Source organism: Harpia harpyja, chromosome 22 (genome assembly GCF_026419915.1).
Source record: "Harpia harpyja isolate bHarHar1 chromosome 22, bHarHar1 primary haplotype, whole genome shotgun sequence".
Lineage (NCBI taxonomy): Eukaryota > Metazoa > Chordata > Aves > Accipitriformes > Accipitridae > Harpia > Harpia harpyja.
Window position 1 is genome coordinate 17,774,115 of NC_068961.1, and position 14,825 is coordinate 17,788,939.

Here is a 14,825-nt window from a genome sequence, read left to right on the forward strand (position 1 = left end):
TTTTGGCTTCTTTTAATGCCATCAGTAGCTAAACACATGCAAAATGAGCCAACACCATATGCCCAATTACTCCTCTGTAGACTGCCAGCCAATCGCTTAGCAAATACAGAGAAGTTCCCAAAACACAATCTGAAAATTACTGCAGAGAGATTTGCATACAATTTCTGATGGACCAGTAGCATTCCAACAACTTATGTAAAATCCAGCATGCTCCACTAGTATACGCAGTAACTAACATACACAGCATCAATTCACAATGTAATCATTAGGATGCTACCAACAGGATGCTGTTTTATCTCATTTCACTAATCTGAAATAGAAAAAAAACCCAGATTCTGTAGGATTACAATTATTTTCTATTTTGCTTTCTTAATTTTAAATCAGGAAATGGTATCCCCAGATTTTATTTATGCGCAACTCTATGTTTAATCTAAGAGGGTATATAACAATCATTTTGCAGATTTCAAAGAAGGACAGAGATAAGGTGAACATATAACATTATCCATAATGTCTTTCCACTGGGACGTTTACATACGCAATCCTAACATCCCTTTAAGCTCATTTTATAAAGTTTTTATAACACTTTCCCTATTGTTTAGCCTTTCTTTTCCTTTCCTCAGTAGAAAACACATCACAAAACACAGATGGAGAGGTCTGCAACTTTGCAACAAACCTCTAACATTTCGTATACATCCTCCAACTCTGACTGCGCAGGGTGGACAATGCTGGGAAATCCTGTCCTCTGCCCAGATGAACCGCAGAAGAAAAAGACTTCTCTGACTACCACATCAGGAGTTGTGGAGGTCCTAAACTCCTTCACAGAAGACTTCTGCCTACAAATAGTTCAAAGTCTTCACTTACAAGATGTCAAATCCAGCACTTTCCCAGCAAACGGCAAGTGGAGCTCTGCCTGCTTCAGCAGAGGTGTCTGCCAAGACGCTCCTTTGTTGTCAGCTGCAGAATCAGTGCCGAATATCCTTGGGTTTGAATACACAGGCAGGACCTCACCTCCAGATCCTTTATCACAGCTTCTCATCCAGCAACAAATAGCACATCTTTTCCCAACAGTGCAGCTTTTGGTCTTAGCAAGACACACAGAAAACCAGGAGGTAACCCCCGCAGGATTTCTAGTCAAACAGTATTTTAGTCGGAAAGCACCTATGAAGGAAAAATAGCTCTAAACTATACTTTGAATTTAAAATAGTAACCCAAAAACCTGTTAAAAAAAACAACCTGCAAGAGCTTAATCTTTAAATGGAAAAAATGTAGTCATTCTTTCCCCATATCCAAAAGCCCCACACTATCAAAACCAGCTGAATTACTTTTGCATGAGTTTTCCAAACAAGAAAAGATCTATACATATATATGTATTAAAATTACCTGGATGCAGACACCACGCCTGGAAAGTTTCATCGCAAAGGGTTAAAGTTCAGAAAGTTTACAAGACTGAAAAAGGAAAATCAGATTGAAAAAGGAGCAAAAACCTTAACCTTGAGGTTTGCTGCTGCCTCCTGCCTACCACTTAACATTTCTCTCCGCATGAAGAAATGAGATGACTAAATCTTACTCCAACAGTTATCAACTAAATTACTTGAACGAGTAACCTAATCAAAATTCTTTCTAGTACCAACGGAAACACATTACCATGACAGAATAAACTACAAATGGTAGTTGAGTATTAGAGATGATAATGTTCCTGATAAAATACATAAACAGACCGCAAAAGTCATCTACACTGCTTATTAGAGGTAAATTCGCAGAGACCTTCTTTTTTTTCTTTGAGAATATCGATTTCTATATGCTAATACGACCGCCTAACTCTTTATAAGCGCAATCTGCAAAAGCAAATATAGAACTAATAGAATAGCCTTGAAAAGCAACCACAAAAAAAGGGTCTCATTTAAATTCCTGGAAAGCACTGCTTCTCTAAACATATCTATTCAAGCCCTCTCGAGCAGGCGAACCCTACTAAAAACACACCCTGCACGCCTGAAAACTGTGAAGCCAAGAAGCCACTAAGCTATATGCCACTGAGAATCCATATGGCTTCACGTATAGGATTTGCCTTCCACCAAACGCTGCACAGTAGAAACCCACCCCCTCACCCCCCCCCAAAAAAAAAAACCCCAAATATATATATAAAAGTGCTTTCCACCCGGGGGTGCCCCCACGTACCTCCGGGGTGCTCAGGGCTCACCGGGCTGCCTGCCCCCCGAGGTGCAGCAACCGGGCCGGCGTGGGTTTCTCCGCCTGGCCGCTTCCCACGCGGTGCCTCTCCCCCCGCATGGTGGTGGCCGCCTCACGCACAAAGCGCGGGCAGACGACGGATCCGAGCCGGAGCAGAGCAGGAGGAGGAGGAGGAGGAGGAGGGGGGGGGGGGGAGGCGGGAAAGCGGGCGGCACCCCCGGCTCCCGCCGGATCGCAGCGGTACCACAGCCGGGAGGTGACACCGGGCAGCGGGCAGCTCGCAGCGGCGCGGCACGGCACGGCCCCCCCGCCTCACACACTCCCCCTCACACACATCCCCTCACACACACGCCCCCCCCTCACACACACATCCCCTCACACACACACTCCCCCTCACACACACACTCCCCCTCACACACACACTCCCCCTCACACACACACTCCCCCTCACACACATCCCCTCACACACACCCTCCCCCTCAACGGTTGCCGCCACACGGCCGAGCAGCCCCCTCCCGGGATGAGGGGACGCCCCCCCCCATACACACACCCCGTTACCTCACGGGCGGAGCCGGGCGTTGAGGGGCGGCGGTGAGGGCGGGAAGCTGCGCCGGCTGCCGGGCGGAGGGAACCGGGGTCGGGGGGGGGGGGGGGTCTGTGGCGGAGCGGCCATGCCGAGGGCTGCCCCCGGGGCCGTGTAGCGCTGTCCCGGTTCATTGTTCGGGGAAGGGGAGAGGAGGGCGGGGAGGCCCCGGCGGGAGGGGCGGGAGCTGCGGAGGGAGGGAGGCGGCAGGCAGCGCTGCGTCTTTTTGAGGGGGGGGACGGGGATCTTCCCCCGCGCCGGCCGGGGACAGGGGGACGCATGAGGATGGCGGGGGGGGGGCTGCACCTTCGGAGGTCTGTGCTGGAGAAGTTCAAAGCGGGAGGGAAGCGGGGCGGGGGGGGCGGCAGCTGCCGAGGACGGGAAGCACCTCCGGGGGGGGGGGGGGTCTCCGGTACCACCGAGCTCCGGCACCGGGAGCCCGGCCGGGCAGGGGAGGGTCTCCTCTGCCTGTGGCCGGTCCGGAAAGTTGAAAGGACTGTCCTTTACTCGGCCCTCCCCCGTGAGCCCCGGGGAGGGGTGGGGGGAGAGTGGGATTCCTGCACCCACGCGGCGTGGAAACGCCGCAGCCAGCTTTGGCTCTTTAAGATTAGGCTCCGTTAATTAAGGAAATATTTTAAGCTTAAAGGTCTCCTGAGAAGAAACACATTATCTCGCTCGTAAAGCGGGTAGAAAAACAATGCGGTACAGGGCTGTTAGATCGGCGAGCACAAAGGGAAGGAGAGATCAAATAGATGCTAAAGGAGCGGCGGTAAATACCGATCGCCCCTGTCGTGCTGCCAGCGCCTACCCAGCGGCACAGAGAGCGAAACGTTTGCGGTGCGGTCCTTGCTCTCCTTTCTCAGCTTGCTGAAGAGCTAAAAATACCTTAAAGCGTGTTTTTCTGTCTTTGTTCGGACTGAATGGCAGTTTACTTTGCAAATAGTCTAAGTAAGTCTGCGCGTACAAGTAATCAGTGCAATGATAGATAACCTTTATTGTGCTGAATCTATGCCCCGAGTTAAGCGGCTGTGTAAATGCATCCGAGACCGTCGCTTCTTTGTGCCCGTGTTTGTAAGGTGTAAGGTGATCGGAGCACCGTGCCTGCGAAAGGCATGCCTTCAAAGCCACGAAACCAGCGTGGAAATCAAAACAATTAGTACTAAAGTAAAAAAGGTGCGGTTTGCTAAGTTAAGAGGTGACATCACAAGGATGTGGAAGACAAAACACAGTCAAGAATAGGTTGAGGGTTTAAAAAATATGATTGTTGAAATAACACTCCGTGCCAAAAGCAAATAATGATTGTAAACCCCAGGGAAGTTCATCCACTTACTTATTCCATTTAAATAAGTCGCTTTGCAAGAATTGCTTTGCAATTTGTGAACAAAAATAACATTTTTTTTCCCCTCGGCCTAGGACATTGTGAAAACAAATTTCAAACCTAGAGCTAATTTCTTCAAAAATATATATAAAAATCCTCATTTATCAATGTGATCTGATGTGATGCAAATGCGTTGTCTTACATACATGTGATAAAGGCAAACAAAATGCTATTGAAAGGGACTGCGATGTAGATATATCCACAGATTGGTTCTGTGGGCACACTGCTGCTTGAGGGATAGTCCCGTATAGCATTCATTCAAAAATCTAAATTTATAAGCATAATTAGCAATTAAGGTATGCATATTTTCCCATTAATTTTTTTGCCCAGGCTTGCTGCACCTGTCTATAAAATGATGTGCTGGCTCATACAATAAACCATAAGCACATGTTTTAAGCAGCAGAGTGAAAGGTAGACAGTGCTTACTCAATTTTTTAATTTATTTAATTAATTTCAAAGTAGGACTCTAAATTTGTAGAACTCTACAGACTTCTCCATCTGTTACTATTTTAAAATGTGCTGTTCTTTAGTAGGCTCATTTTTAATATACCAGTGAAATAGAATTTCAATTTGGAGTAGAATGTAAATGAATAGCATAAATTAAGTTAATATTACAGGGAAGCCGGTAGCACTAAGATACTCTACATGGGAACCTGAGATAGTTTAAACACAATATCAGGAGAGCTTGTCGCCTGAAGTCTTCCCTGTCTTTCAGCAAAAGACTTCCAGAATGGGCAGTTGGATTGGTGACAAATAACGCTGGTTGAGCACAATTTTTATTGACTGCAGTGGGAGTCGTCCCTACACATCTAAATGTAAAATTTATCTGCAGAAGGCAGGTGGAGTTAGTCTGCAATCCAATAAGGTTTGCGTCTGCCTTTGACATTCTGCTTTTGGCTTAGACTCTGAAATCCAAAATGGAAGAGCTCTGCCTCCTGTACTTCTGACCATTAGCCTGATTCTGTCTTCAATTTCAGCGGTGTAATAAAGAACAGCTTCCCTGGAAACCAGGAAAGTGAATTGGGATAAGGTCTGCGGGATCCGCATCAGGCCCCCGTGCTGTCGGAGGAGCCCGGGGAAGGGTTTGAGATCAGAGGACAAAGTAATTGCTGGCAAGTCCAGAACGGTAAAGAATTTACTTTCACACGTTCACAGCTTGAAGAATTTGTCTTTTATATAAATTGCTAACAATAGGGTAAAGTTACACAGTTGCTGTTGCTTTGTTATTGAGTTTGACGACTGGTATAGGTGCATCTATCACTTTGTTTTGTTACAGTGTTAGAGCAGTGCATATAAATAAAGGGGATAAATAACCTAATTTACTATGAGCGAGAGTCACAGTATATTAAAAACTGTGACACAGAGAAAGCTTTCACCTCTCCTGGAAAAAGTTATATAACAGATCTTTGTAGTCATCATTTAAACTGGCAGGGTACAGTACACAAAGATCCTTAAAGCCCGGGCACAAACTCATTCAACCTTTTCAAAATATATCCTTGGCTCATACAGCTCCACTGATGTAAAAGAGAATTTTTCCATTGACTTTACCAAAGCTGAGTTTCACCCAAGTTATTGCAGTTTTATTTCAGAACTTTTCTGGTCTCGAACAAAAGAGGTGCCCTTAAGGTTACGTGAGTGAGCGAGTAATCCCTGGCTACCTGCAGGTCGTGCATCTCCCACTTCTCAGGATTCCCCCAAGATCGTTCTCTGCCATTAGTCCTGGAGGGGACGCCTTAGGTGGATTACAGCTCTCTTTCTGCAAACCCTCAACCACCGTGGGGTGCACGCCATCCCTGTTTGGGGCAGGGAAGGAAGGAGCAGGCTTCAGCCTGTTCCCTGTCTCCCAGCTCTTCAGCAGCACTGCCTCTGGGTAAGGCTCCTCCGGCCGGGCATTCCCGTCCTGCTGCACCCAGAGGGACCTACAGTCGTCACATGCCATGTTTCTCGTTAGTGCTGACCTGCCTTTTGTTTCTAATCATCAAGCAGGTTTTTAATAAGCTGCAGATACTGTTGTTGGCTTCTGCACGCCTCAGATGCATTTTGGTGTTGCAGTTCAGATGCGGATGTGGATTTAGGATCGGAGCCTACAGAGCTCAATTAACAGCTCTCCCTTAGGAGAGAGAGTGGCCTGGTTTCTTTTTCTCATATCATCTCGTGGCAGGTGATTGGTAGAATTACCTCCTCTCCAAAGCAAGCTGTTTCTTTGCCCTTCAGAAACATCCTGACGAAATCCTCCCTGACTCAGTGGTGAGGTGGTTTAGTTTCGGGTTTGGCTGGGCTCGCAGGGCTTGTCGCATCCTGGCTGAGGGGTACTGGTGCGTGTACAATGTTTTTCAAGGAACTCCTTTTGTTTGCACAGAACAGACAGGGAAAAAAAGAAGGGGAGGGTGGTTGCCAGCGTGGCATAGATCATCTCTGGAAGAAATGTGTTATCCTGTTGCAGGTGTGTCTGAAGAGCCAGCCCAGTTGCACGCTAGTGTTCATTGCATCTCATCAAGGTGCAGTAGGAGATGGAATGGGAGGGAATTTGGAGCCTGCCACCAAGTATAAGCTGCACCATCTCTGAAGCAGCCCTGGTACTCAAAACAATTTCTTTCTAGTTTCCTCTCCTCTTGAGGAAAAGTGCTAACTTACTGCTGACTTGACCTGTATTAATAATTCTTATCCTTCAGTGCTGGCTCAGATGTGGACGCTGGTAAGCAGTCACAGCCTATTCTTTGCTTTCCTCTCCCTCCTACTTGCCTTAGGAAGGAAGCACGGACTTCCCTGTCCACAGCATGGACTTTCAACCAGACCAGGGTCACCTGTCCGTTTACTCCCTTGCACGTGCAAAGCCACTCAGGCTGAGTCATGTCCCACCTCTGGAACTTCTCATCAAGAGCCAGATTCCTAAGAAACAGTAAAGAGCTGAAATGAAAAGACGAAGGTGCCCGAGCTATCTTCAGCTTTGATTTTTCTGCCAATTGTCATATTACTGCAGAAGTCATCCCCAAGCTTTGAAAAAGGTGAACTTCAGCTGCATCTGTAAAACAAATGAGTAACAGGGTGGGGACTTCAACGTGAGCAGGGCAGGGAGCTCTCTTCTGTCTCCTCTGGTGCTCGGTCCCACCGACCTCAGTTAACATCCTCCAGCCAGTGTTTTCATAGCACTGCACAAACATTATAGGCAGTCACACAATTAAAGTCATAAACGTTGTAAATCTCCGTCCTTCACATTAACGAGATCGCAAAGCCTTCACAAGCAAAAGACTGTAGCATCCTAAGGACATGGGCAGTAAAACGTTCCTAAAGGCTGGTTGCTTTGATGAACTCCAGTGATGTTCTCATCTACTTTGCTGCTGAAGCTCTGGAAGTTTCTGTCCATTCCCCCCCTGTTATTTATTACCATTAGCAGCACTCATTGGGTGCTATGCGCCTGGACTCCTTGTCAACTTCCTTTCAATGGAAGTTGAGGATGCTAAGGTAATTTGCAGCCTTTAGGCAATTTTTATTAAAAATCAGTCAGTGCAAAACTTCACTGGAATTCAAAACCTGGATATTTTGTATACATAAATAAATGTCTAGAGATAGATGAGTTTTGGAGCAAATTTTATACACAAAATTACTTAGAATTAATCTCTGCCTGCACTCTGGGTGGCTGTGATTTATGGAGGCATTATTGATGAGCTGCAGTGGGCTGGCTCTTTGGTTAAAAAGGTTAACTGAAATAAACATGTTTTTATGTAGAGGGTTTTCGAAGAAAAAAGATGTGCTGCATCTGCTGAATCATCAAGACAGGAGAATGGAGAAAAAAATTGGTTTTGGAGCGACAGTTTTCTCAACGTACAGTGGGGTACTTTTTTTCCAAAGAAGAAATTCCTATTTGCTGGGATGGCATTATCAGCAGGGAGGCAAATACATATTCACTCCCTGAAACCCTTGCAGGCAGAGAGCCTTTTCTGCCCAGCCTGCCCGCTGCAGCCCATACCCACTCAGAGGCAGCCCGACCTGTGCAGAGAGAGGCCAGGGCAGCATGCAAGGCCAGAATTAATCATTTCAGGCCAGGCAGCACGCAGAGTCGCAGCAAGTTGTGTGCCTGCATGGACGAGGAGAGACCTCTCCTGTTTTGCTTCCCCTTCTCTGACCTCCTGCTGACCGCTGGGGAGGTTTGATTTAGGGCCCCTGGACCTGAAGGGATCTAGAAGATCCTTCAGGCTGTCCTGATCACCCCGGCCAGCCTCCACCTTCGTCCATTAAGGGTTTATCGGATGTAACTGAAAGGTCTAGGAAAAGTGCTCCTATACCATTTGATTGAAAAGCTCTCAAAAATTCATCCTCAGTGCCCACTCCCACTCCAAGCATCCCTCCTAGTGTCGTCCGGCCACTAAACACGGGCGCTTGCTGCTCAAGGGCAACAGGCAACGTTCCCGCAGGCAGACAAGTGTCTCTGGAATCGGGCACAATCGAGGGCAGGATTCATAGCCTGAAGTGGGACTGCGGCTTTGCAGAAGTCACGTACACTGGTTTCACCTGGTTAGGAACCAGCAATGAAAGTTACTTTTCTGACAGGAATTACTTTATACTTTGAAAATGGGTCATTGTTTTCTTGTTGATTTAAAATGCAAGGGAGCTTTCCCAGGAGTGGCTTGGTTGCTGGTTATTCATTGCTCCAGCGCTACTTATTGCTAGTACATTGTTTCATGAAACTTTGTAGCTGGACTGGGAAATGCTGCCTTGCTTTCTGCTGTACATCGCCTAAAAAAAACCCCCACGACTCGATCTCCGCTGCAGGGGAGTGCAGATGGATCAGTGTAGCAAAGCCGTTCTCATCACGCGTACTTTGCAAATGCTTTAAGACAAATAAAGAAATATGAACAGTGCTGTGGTTTAATGGCTATTTGCGTACATACAGGCTATGTATCATACTTTGAATATGCAAATACATTTTTTTAAGACAACTAAAACCACAATTAAAGTACAGGGGGTTTAGCCAATTACTGTCACAAAGCGAGTCAGCAATTTTTACCCTTCCAATTGTTAATAGGAAGAGTTGGCAAAACCTGTTCCTGTCTTGCTTTGGTATTTTCAGATCAGAACTTTACAGTGCAAACATTACCTGGTTTGTTTAAATAATAAAGGCAAGACTTCTGACGTTAATCTGGGAAAACAACTTTTAGGCTGGTTGATTTTGTGTTCCCCACCTTTTTTGAGACACAGAAGATACTGTACAACTTTTCTACTTTGCAAGGCTCTTGAATGTGTTGCAGTTACATCTGCAAAGAAGTTAAATATGTTGCTGAAATTGGTTAAATAGAAGCTATTATATGAAAAATGGGAAAGTAAACAGAGGCATACAAGAAAACTGTGTTTTGAAATGGTGTCACTTTTCTGCAAGGAATAGGCATTGAAAAGACAACTTTAATTAAAGTCTTTATTTTCCAGCACATTTCACAGTTTAAAGATAGTAAACAGTAAGCAGTGTTTCCCACTTGGTGATAAAATTTACTCTTTCCCTGAAAAAAAATAATTAAGACCATTTTGTGCAGGGAACATTCTGCTCCTGTATATAGCAGTGGGTATAAAGGGGAGCAGGATTGTCCTGTCATCAGGAGGTAGGTGGCATTTGGGTACCTGTCACCACGGCTGTAAGCACATATCCCTTTTCCCGATTCTTTTGCCCCAGCTGAAGTTGCCCCAGTCCCCTTCTCACCCACGTCTTCCTGCGCAGAAGTGAACTTTACTGTTTCTCAGTTTTCTGTGCTCTTGTTGAAGGAAATGGATGCTTTTCTCTCTCTTCCCCCCTCCCTGCCCTCTGAACCTGCCCCTTTTATCTTCCAAACTTTTCTGCAGCTTTCTTGCTGTGCCAGTATCCTTCTCAAATTTGCAGTTTGCCCCAAGAAAGAAATCTCTCTGTTTATGGCAAGGGGTGGGAAAAAGTGTTAAAATCTTATTGAAAAAGTTGGAGGCCAATGTTTGAGAAGCATTGTTTTATTTTTCCTGTTGTTTATAAGGAAATGGCTCAGGTGCAGGCAGTTATGGTTCCAATGTATAGGGCAGCTTCCATCTCCCAAACATTTATTTTAGCCACACCGGAAAGGTGGCAGAGAGTTGGGAAAAGGGAATTAATGTTAGCCTTGGCTGGAAAATAGAGTTCTGGTTTGAAAAAAAGAGAAGAAAAGAAAAGGAAAATGTCAAGACTTTGTTCTTCATTGAAGTGAAACAGAAGCCTTTTGAATAAGTTCAAGGGAAAACACGCTTCCAGAAGAGCCAGCCATCGGCATACTTCTCTGGGATGTAGAAGATTTCAGGTGTATGTTCTTACTCTTCCTCACTAGGAGCAGACACTTGAAACCCATATCCCAGTTGGACACCCCGTGGCTTCTGGCTTGCCGCTAGTAAATGCTTCTCTTTCCCTCTGGATTTTGAACAAGAGTCTTGAACTGCGAATGGAAATTTCACTGAAACTAATGTGTTTCTATTTTCATTAAATTGTAATTTTCTGGCAAAAATAACGGTTTGAAAAATTGTTGGCAAGATCCACCAAGCATACAATGCTCTCAGAATAGAGGGGATGCTAAAGACAAATATTTGGGTCCAAACTCTGCTCTCAGCTTCAGTGGCAAAATATTGGTGCAGCTGAGGGCAAGGTGCCCTTTGATTTGCCAGGGAAGTAAAGCATTTCTCCGAACAACTGAATTGAATATTGTGTCCCTTTTAGTACAGTGACAATTACACAACACTGTTTATTCTCCATTTTTTTTTCATCTCATCCATCATTCACAGCTCAGATTTCTACAGTGATTTCACCAAGTCAGTTTACTGTACAATGCAAAATGAAAGTCAAGTTAATTTCGCGCTCTACCCACCTCAGTCTGATTAACGCAAATTAAATTTTGTGCTAATAAGACTGAGCGTGTGACCATAATTGGAAAGACTTGAGTTCCTCTGACTGCAGGGAAAGTGCTGTTTTTCCCCACATCACGAAAACATTTGAATCATAACATCTGGGAAATTTGCAACAAACAATGCTATCAATTTGGGGCCTCCATATAAAGTTTATTCTGTTTCTCGTCAGGGGTCATGAATACTTATCTATATCAAATTGCAGCCCTTGGAACTTTTGGCTCATCTGCCCGCCAGAGGAAGACTAAAGGAGCAATGACACACACCTAATAAGGGGGAACTGCTGAACATCTGTGTTTCTCCATTACATGGAAATCCTCTTGGGCTAATAACTGGCTGCTATACCTTAAATAACTGGACAATTATTTGAGTCTGTTACCAAAGTCTGAACAGGTCAAGTCAGTGGGAAGTGTTGCTAAGGTTGGGATCGTTCACCAGCCATTTGGAGAAAGAGGAAAAAATTCTGGAAGTGAGAGCTGAAAGACTGACCAGAAGGGAAGGCAAGGCAAGGCTTTGATCTAAAGATAAAGAAAGCTTCAGAATGATAAGGAAAGAGTATGGTGAATGTGAGTTTGAGTTTATTGTCCTAATCCATTTAGATCTATATATCTTTTGTATTTGCTAAAGCAAAGAGTGACTGTTTTCCTCAACTCCAGCAATGCCCTCTTGTTCCAACTGTCACCTGGTCCCAGAGGAAGAAGGTCATAAACACAAAGCAGAACTACAGCAGGGAGAGTTTGGGAAAAGGGTGACTCTAAGTTCTGGGACTATGGGAGATCCAGGTATCAATGAAGTCATGCACCTGTGTAAGACCAAGGTGCATTTGTAAGACCAAGGAAATGTGCCCAAGTACCTGGCACCAGAGATGACGCAGGAGCACACTGAAATTTAAATAATGTAGAAGCACATAAATCCTGTTGGAATACAGAGAAGCCTAGTGAGTGTCAAACAGGATGGGAGTAGTTGTAAATATACCTGCATTTTAATGGAGCATCTACACTTCCTGACGGGAATTGGTGGGGATGTATATCATCCATGGGCTACCTCCCTTAGCAGCAGGAACTTCATGATTGCACAGCAAGTTTGTTAAGTGTGAAACGAGCCAGCAAACTCTTTGAAAAGCAAAGTGTCTTACAGCATACTGTCCTAATGAAGGGTTTGAGAGTCAGAAATGTCACCACTAACCAGAGAGCTGTTCAGCTGATGTTTTAAAGTCCAGCCCTGCTCTCTAACCCTGGGATCAATGGAAATTTGTTATTATTTCCTATGGAGGCAGGATCAAATTCAGAGGCAGGATGAAACACCTAACTGGAAGAACTGTGGCACCACTTTTGTGTGTCTCTATCAGGTCTGAATTTAGTTTTAGGGATATAAAATGGGCTTCCTCTATTTGTCCTCTGTCTCTCTGACAAACAGCCTTATAAAGTAAACATTCACAAAGCAGAAAGAACAGATTGTACGTGGCTATAACAACAACATGTTTTTGGTCTGGCTGCCCCATAATATATGAAAATAAGAGTACAAAAGAACTGCAAATGAGACAAGGGTCTGAGCACAAGCTAGCCTACTTGTATGTCATTTCTATTGCAAAATGAAGCAATGGGACCTGGGCTTGTGTAGCAAATAGCCCTAAATTTCTTCCCTCCCTGCTGCCGTGGGAGTATAATTTAGCCAGGGAGTATTGTCTGTATGTGACATCATCTTGAAACAACAGCTTTAAAAATGGAGACAGGTAATATTCCCCATTAATTATATTCCACATCTGTAAAGCATATACATTGCACTGTGGATAAATAGAGCAACCTTTGGCAGGGGGCGTCCTGAATATCTGTAGCCAGGTTTCTCATTTACAGTTTTCTCATAATTTTGTACAATGGGAGCAGATTGGCCTCTAGCAGTGGATGGGGAAAGGTAGGATTTTAATGAGGTATGAGTGTGAAAAAAATGAAGGGGGCTTCATCATCCAGTGCCGTGCACTGTCACCCGCCTTTGTGGAAGTCAGCTGTAAAACCTGCTCTCTGAACACATAACATACGCCCAATGTGCCAACACTAATGGAGGCATCTTTTTTTCTTTTTTTTTACTCTGGTATGGGGACTATTTTTATTTTTGCAAATAAAACACGTGCATCCAGGTACCAAGGATGGAGGTGCAATACCAGCAGTTGTGGATTGACATATATACGGTTATTTGTGATTTGGTTTTGGTGTCTGCTAAGCCCTTGCTTTAAGACTTACGTTTGGCCGCAGGAGGACAAAGGCACAGGGAAATCTCTTCAAGAGCTAAAGATCTCACCTGAACCGTGGGAGACCCTTAGAGCATGGTTTTTTCTGGCACGCAGGATAAAATGGTGCGATGTCCTCCTATTGATCTTAGTGGTTGCTGTTACTCAGCAGGCTGCTACAAGCCGGTGGTGCTGTCTCAGAGCCTGCCGACCCGTGCCGAGTGTGTGCTCTCTCCCACAGCCACGCTGGCTAGAGAGGAGGCTCCAAGTGACACTGCTCGGCTCTTTTCCAAGTGCTCCCACCCCGACCTCGCACTCTTCACGCTAAAGCCAGAGGATGAGGCAAGGATAGACTTCAACCCACACAGGCTGTGGTATGCTTTTGAGTCGTTTGTTTGGCTTCGGTAGATAAATCACAAATTTTCTTGTCATTGTGGCTGGTTCTTGCTATATTGGCAGCTTGAATGTTACCGAGGGGTTTTTGAACTGGGGATGTGACTGGGCTTTTAACAGTCTGTGGCATAAGGGAATACGCATTAAGCCATTGAGAATATTTCATCACAAAGAAGCTTTTGAAAGAACGCGTCATACACACCTGCCGAGAAGCATCTCAAATAATTGAGTTGATGATAGTGGAACGAGTAAAGTGTTTGTGAGAGAGTGACACCACATCCAGCACACAGAGGACTAGCATTATGATTAATTAATGCTCATAGACATTTCCTTAGCACAGATGCTATGCTTTTCTGTTCTTCATCCTTTGACAGGGGAATGCAGAGGAGGTGGAAATAAACAGTCAAATGCTCTGTCATTTTTGTCATGTCTTCCCTCTTTTTAATGCCTCACATAATTGGTGGTTTCAAGGTCACTTTATTTACTGATGATTCTCTGTCACCAGCAATACCAATTTTGTGCCGAAATGAATCAAAATATGGCTATTGTAGCACCCCCTCTGGATCCTTTACATCCTTCCCTTTCCTAACAGTGGTAAAATAGTAATAAGTTATATTAAATTAATATAAAATTAAAATTTGCTTAGAGTATGTATTTTAGAGCCCTGGTGTTTAATGACAAGCCACATTATTCAAATAGGAATAAAAATATTTATAGATTGGGTTTTTCAGATGGTTTTGCAATACAGCCAGCATGGGTAATGTACGATGAGATTCCACAATCACTTCTCCCACACACATATTGATGGAAACCCTCACAGCCGAACACAATTGCATACATCTCTTTTTCAATCTGTGCATAGGTTATTACTATAAAGGTGGAAGAGCTGCATACATAAACCACTCACTGCCCTACCTGCAGTAACAGAGCCACAAGTCATTGCTTGGATGCATCCATCTGAATTTTTATTAGTTACTTCATTTCAATGAAGGTGGATTCCTGCCAGCATCCCAATGAAACCCAATCTTCAACAGATCTTAGTGTTACCAAGACTTCTGAAAGGTAAGGTAAAAACTTGGCAAGATAAATTGCCATCCCTAATATCTTTTTAAGTTGAACATCCAACAACAGTAGCACATCTTGCTGCCAATTTCTTAGGGTTACCCTAAACTGAAAAA

General features: G+C 44.6%; 1 protein-coding gene across 2 annotated transcripts in view; it reads right to left on the reverse strand.

Moving 5' to 3' along the window:
- Positions 1 to 14,825, reverse strand: part of ST6GAL2 (ST6 beta-galactoside alpha-2,6-sialyltransferase 2) — a 174,370-nt gene that overhangs the window by 48,731 nt on the left and 110,814 nt on the right. Inside the window, exon 1 of one of the 2 annotated variants that reach the window (XM_052773897.1) lies at positions 2,176 to 2,484. The exons of the other annotated variant lie outside the window; for it this stretch is intronic. The gene's annotated coding sequence lies outside the window, so the exon portion shown is untranslated. Of the gene's footprint in view, positions 1 to 2,175; positions 2,485 to 14,825 lie in introns of those variants that run through there. 2 annotated transcript variants of the gene reach the window in all.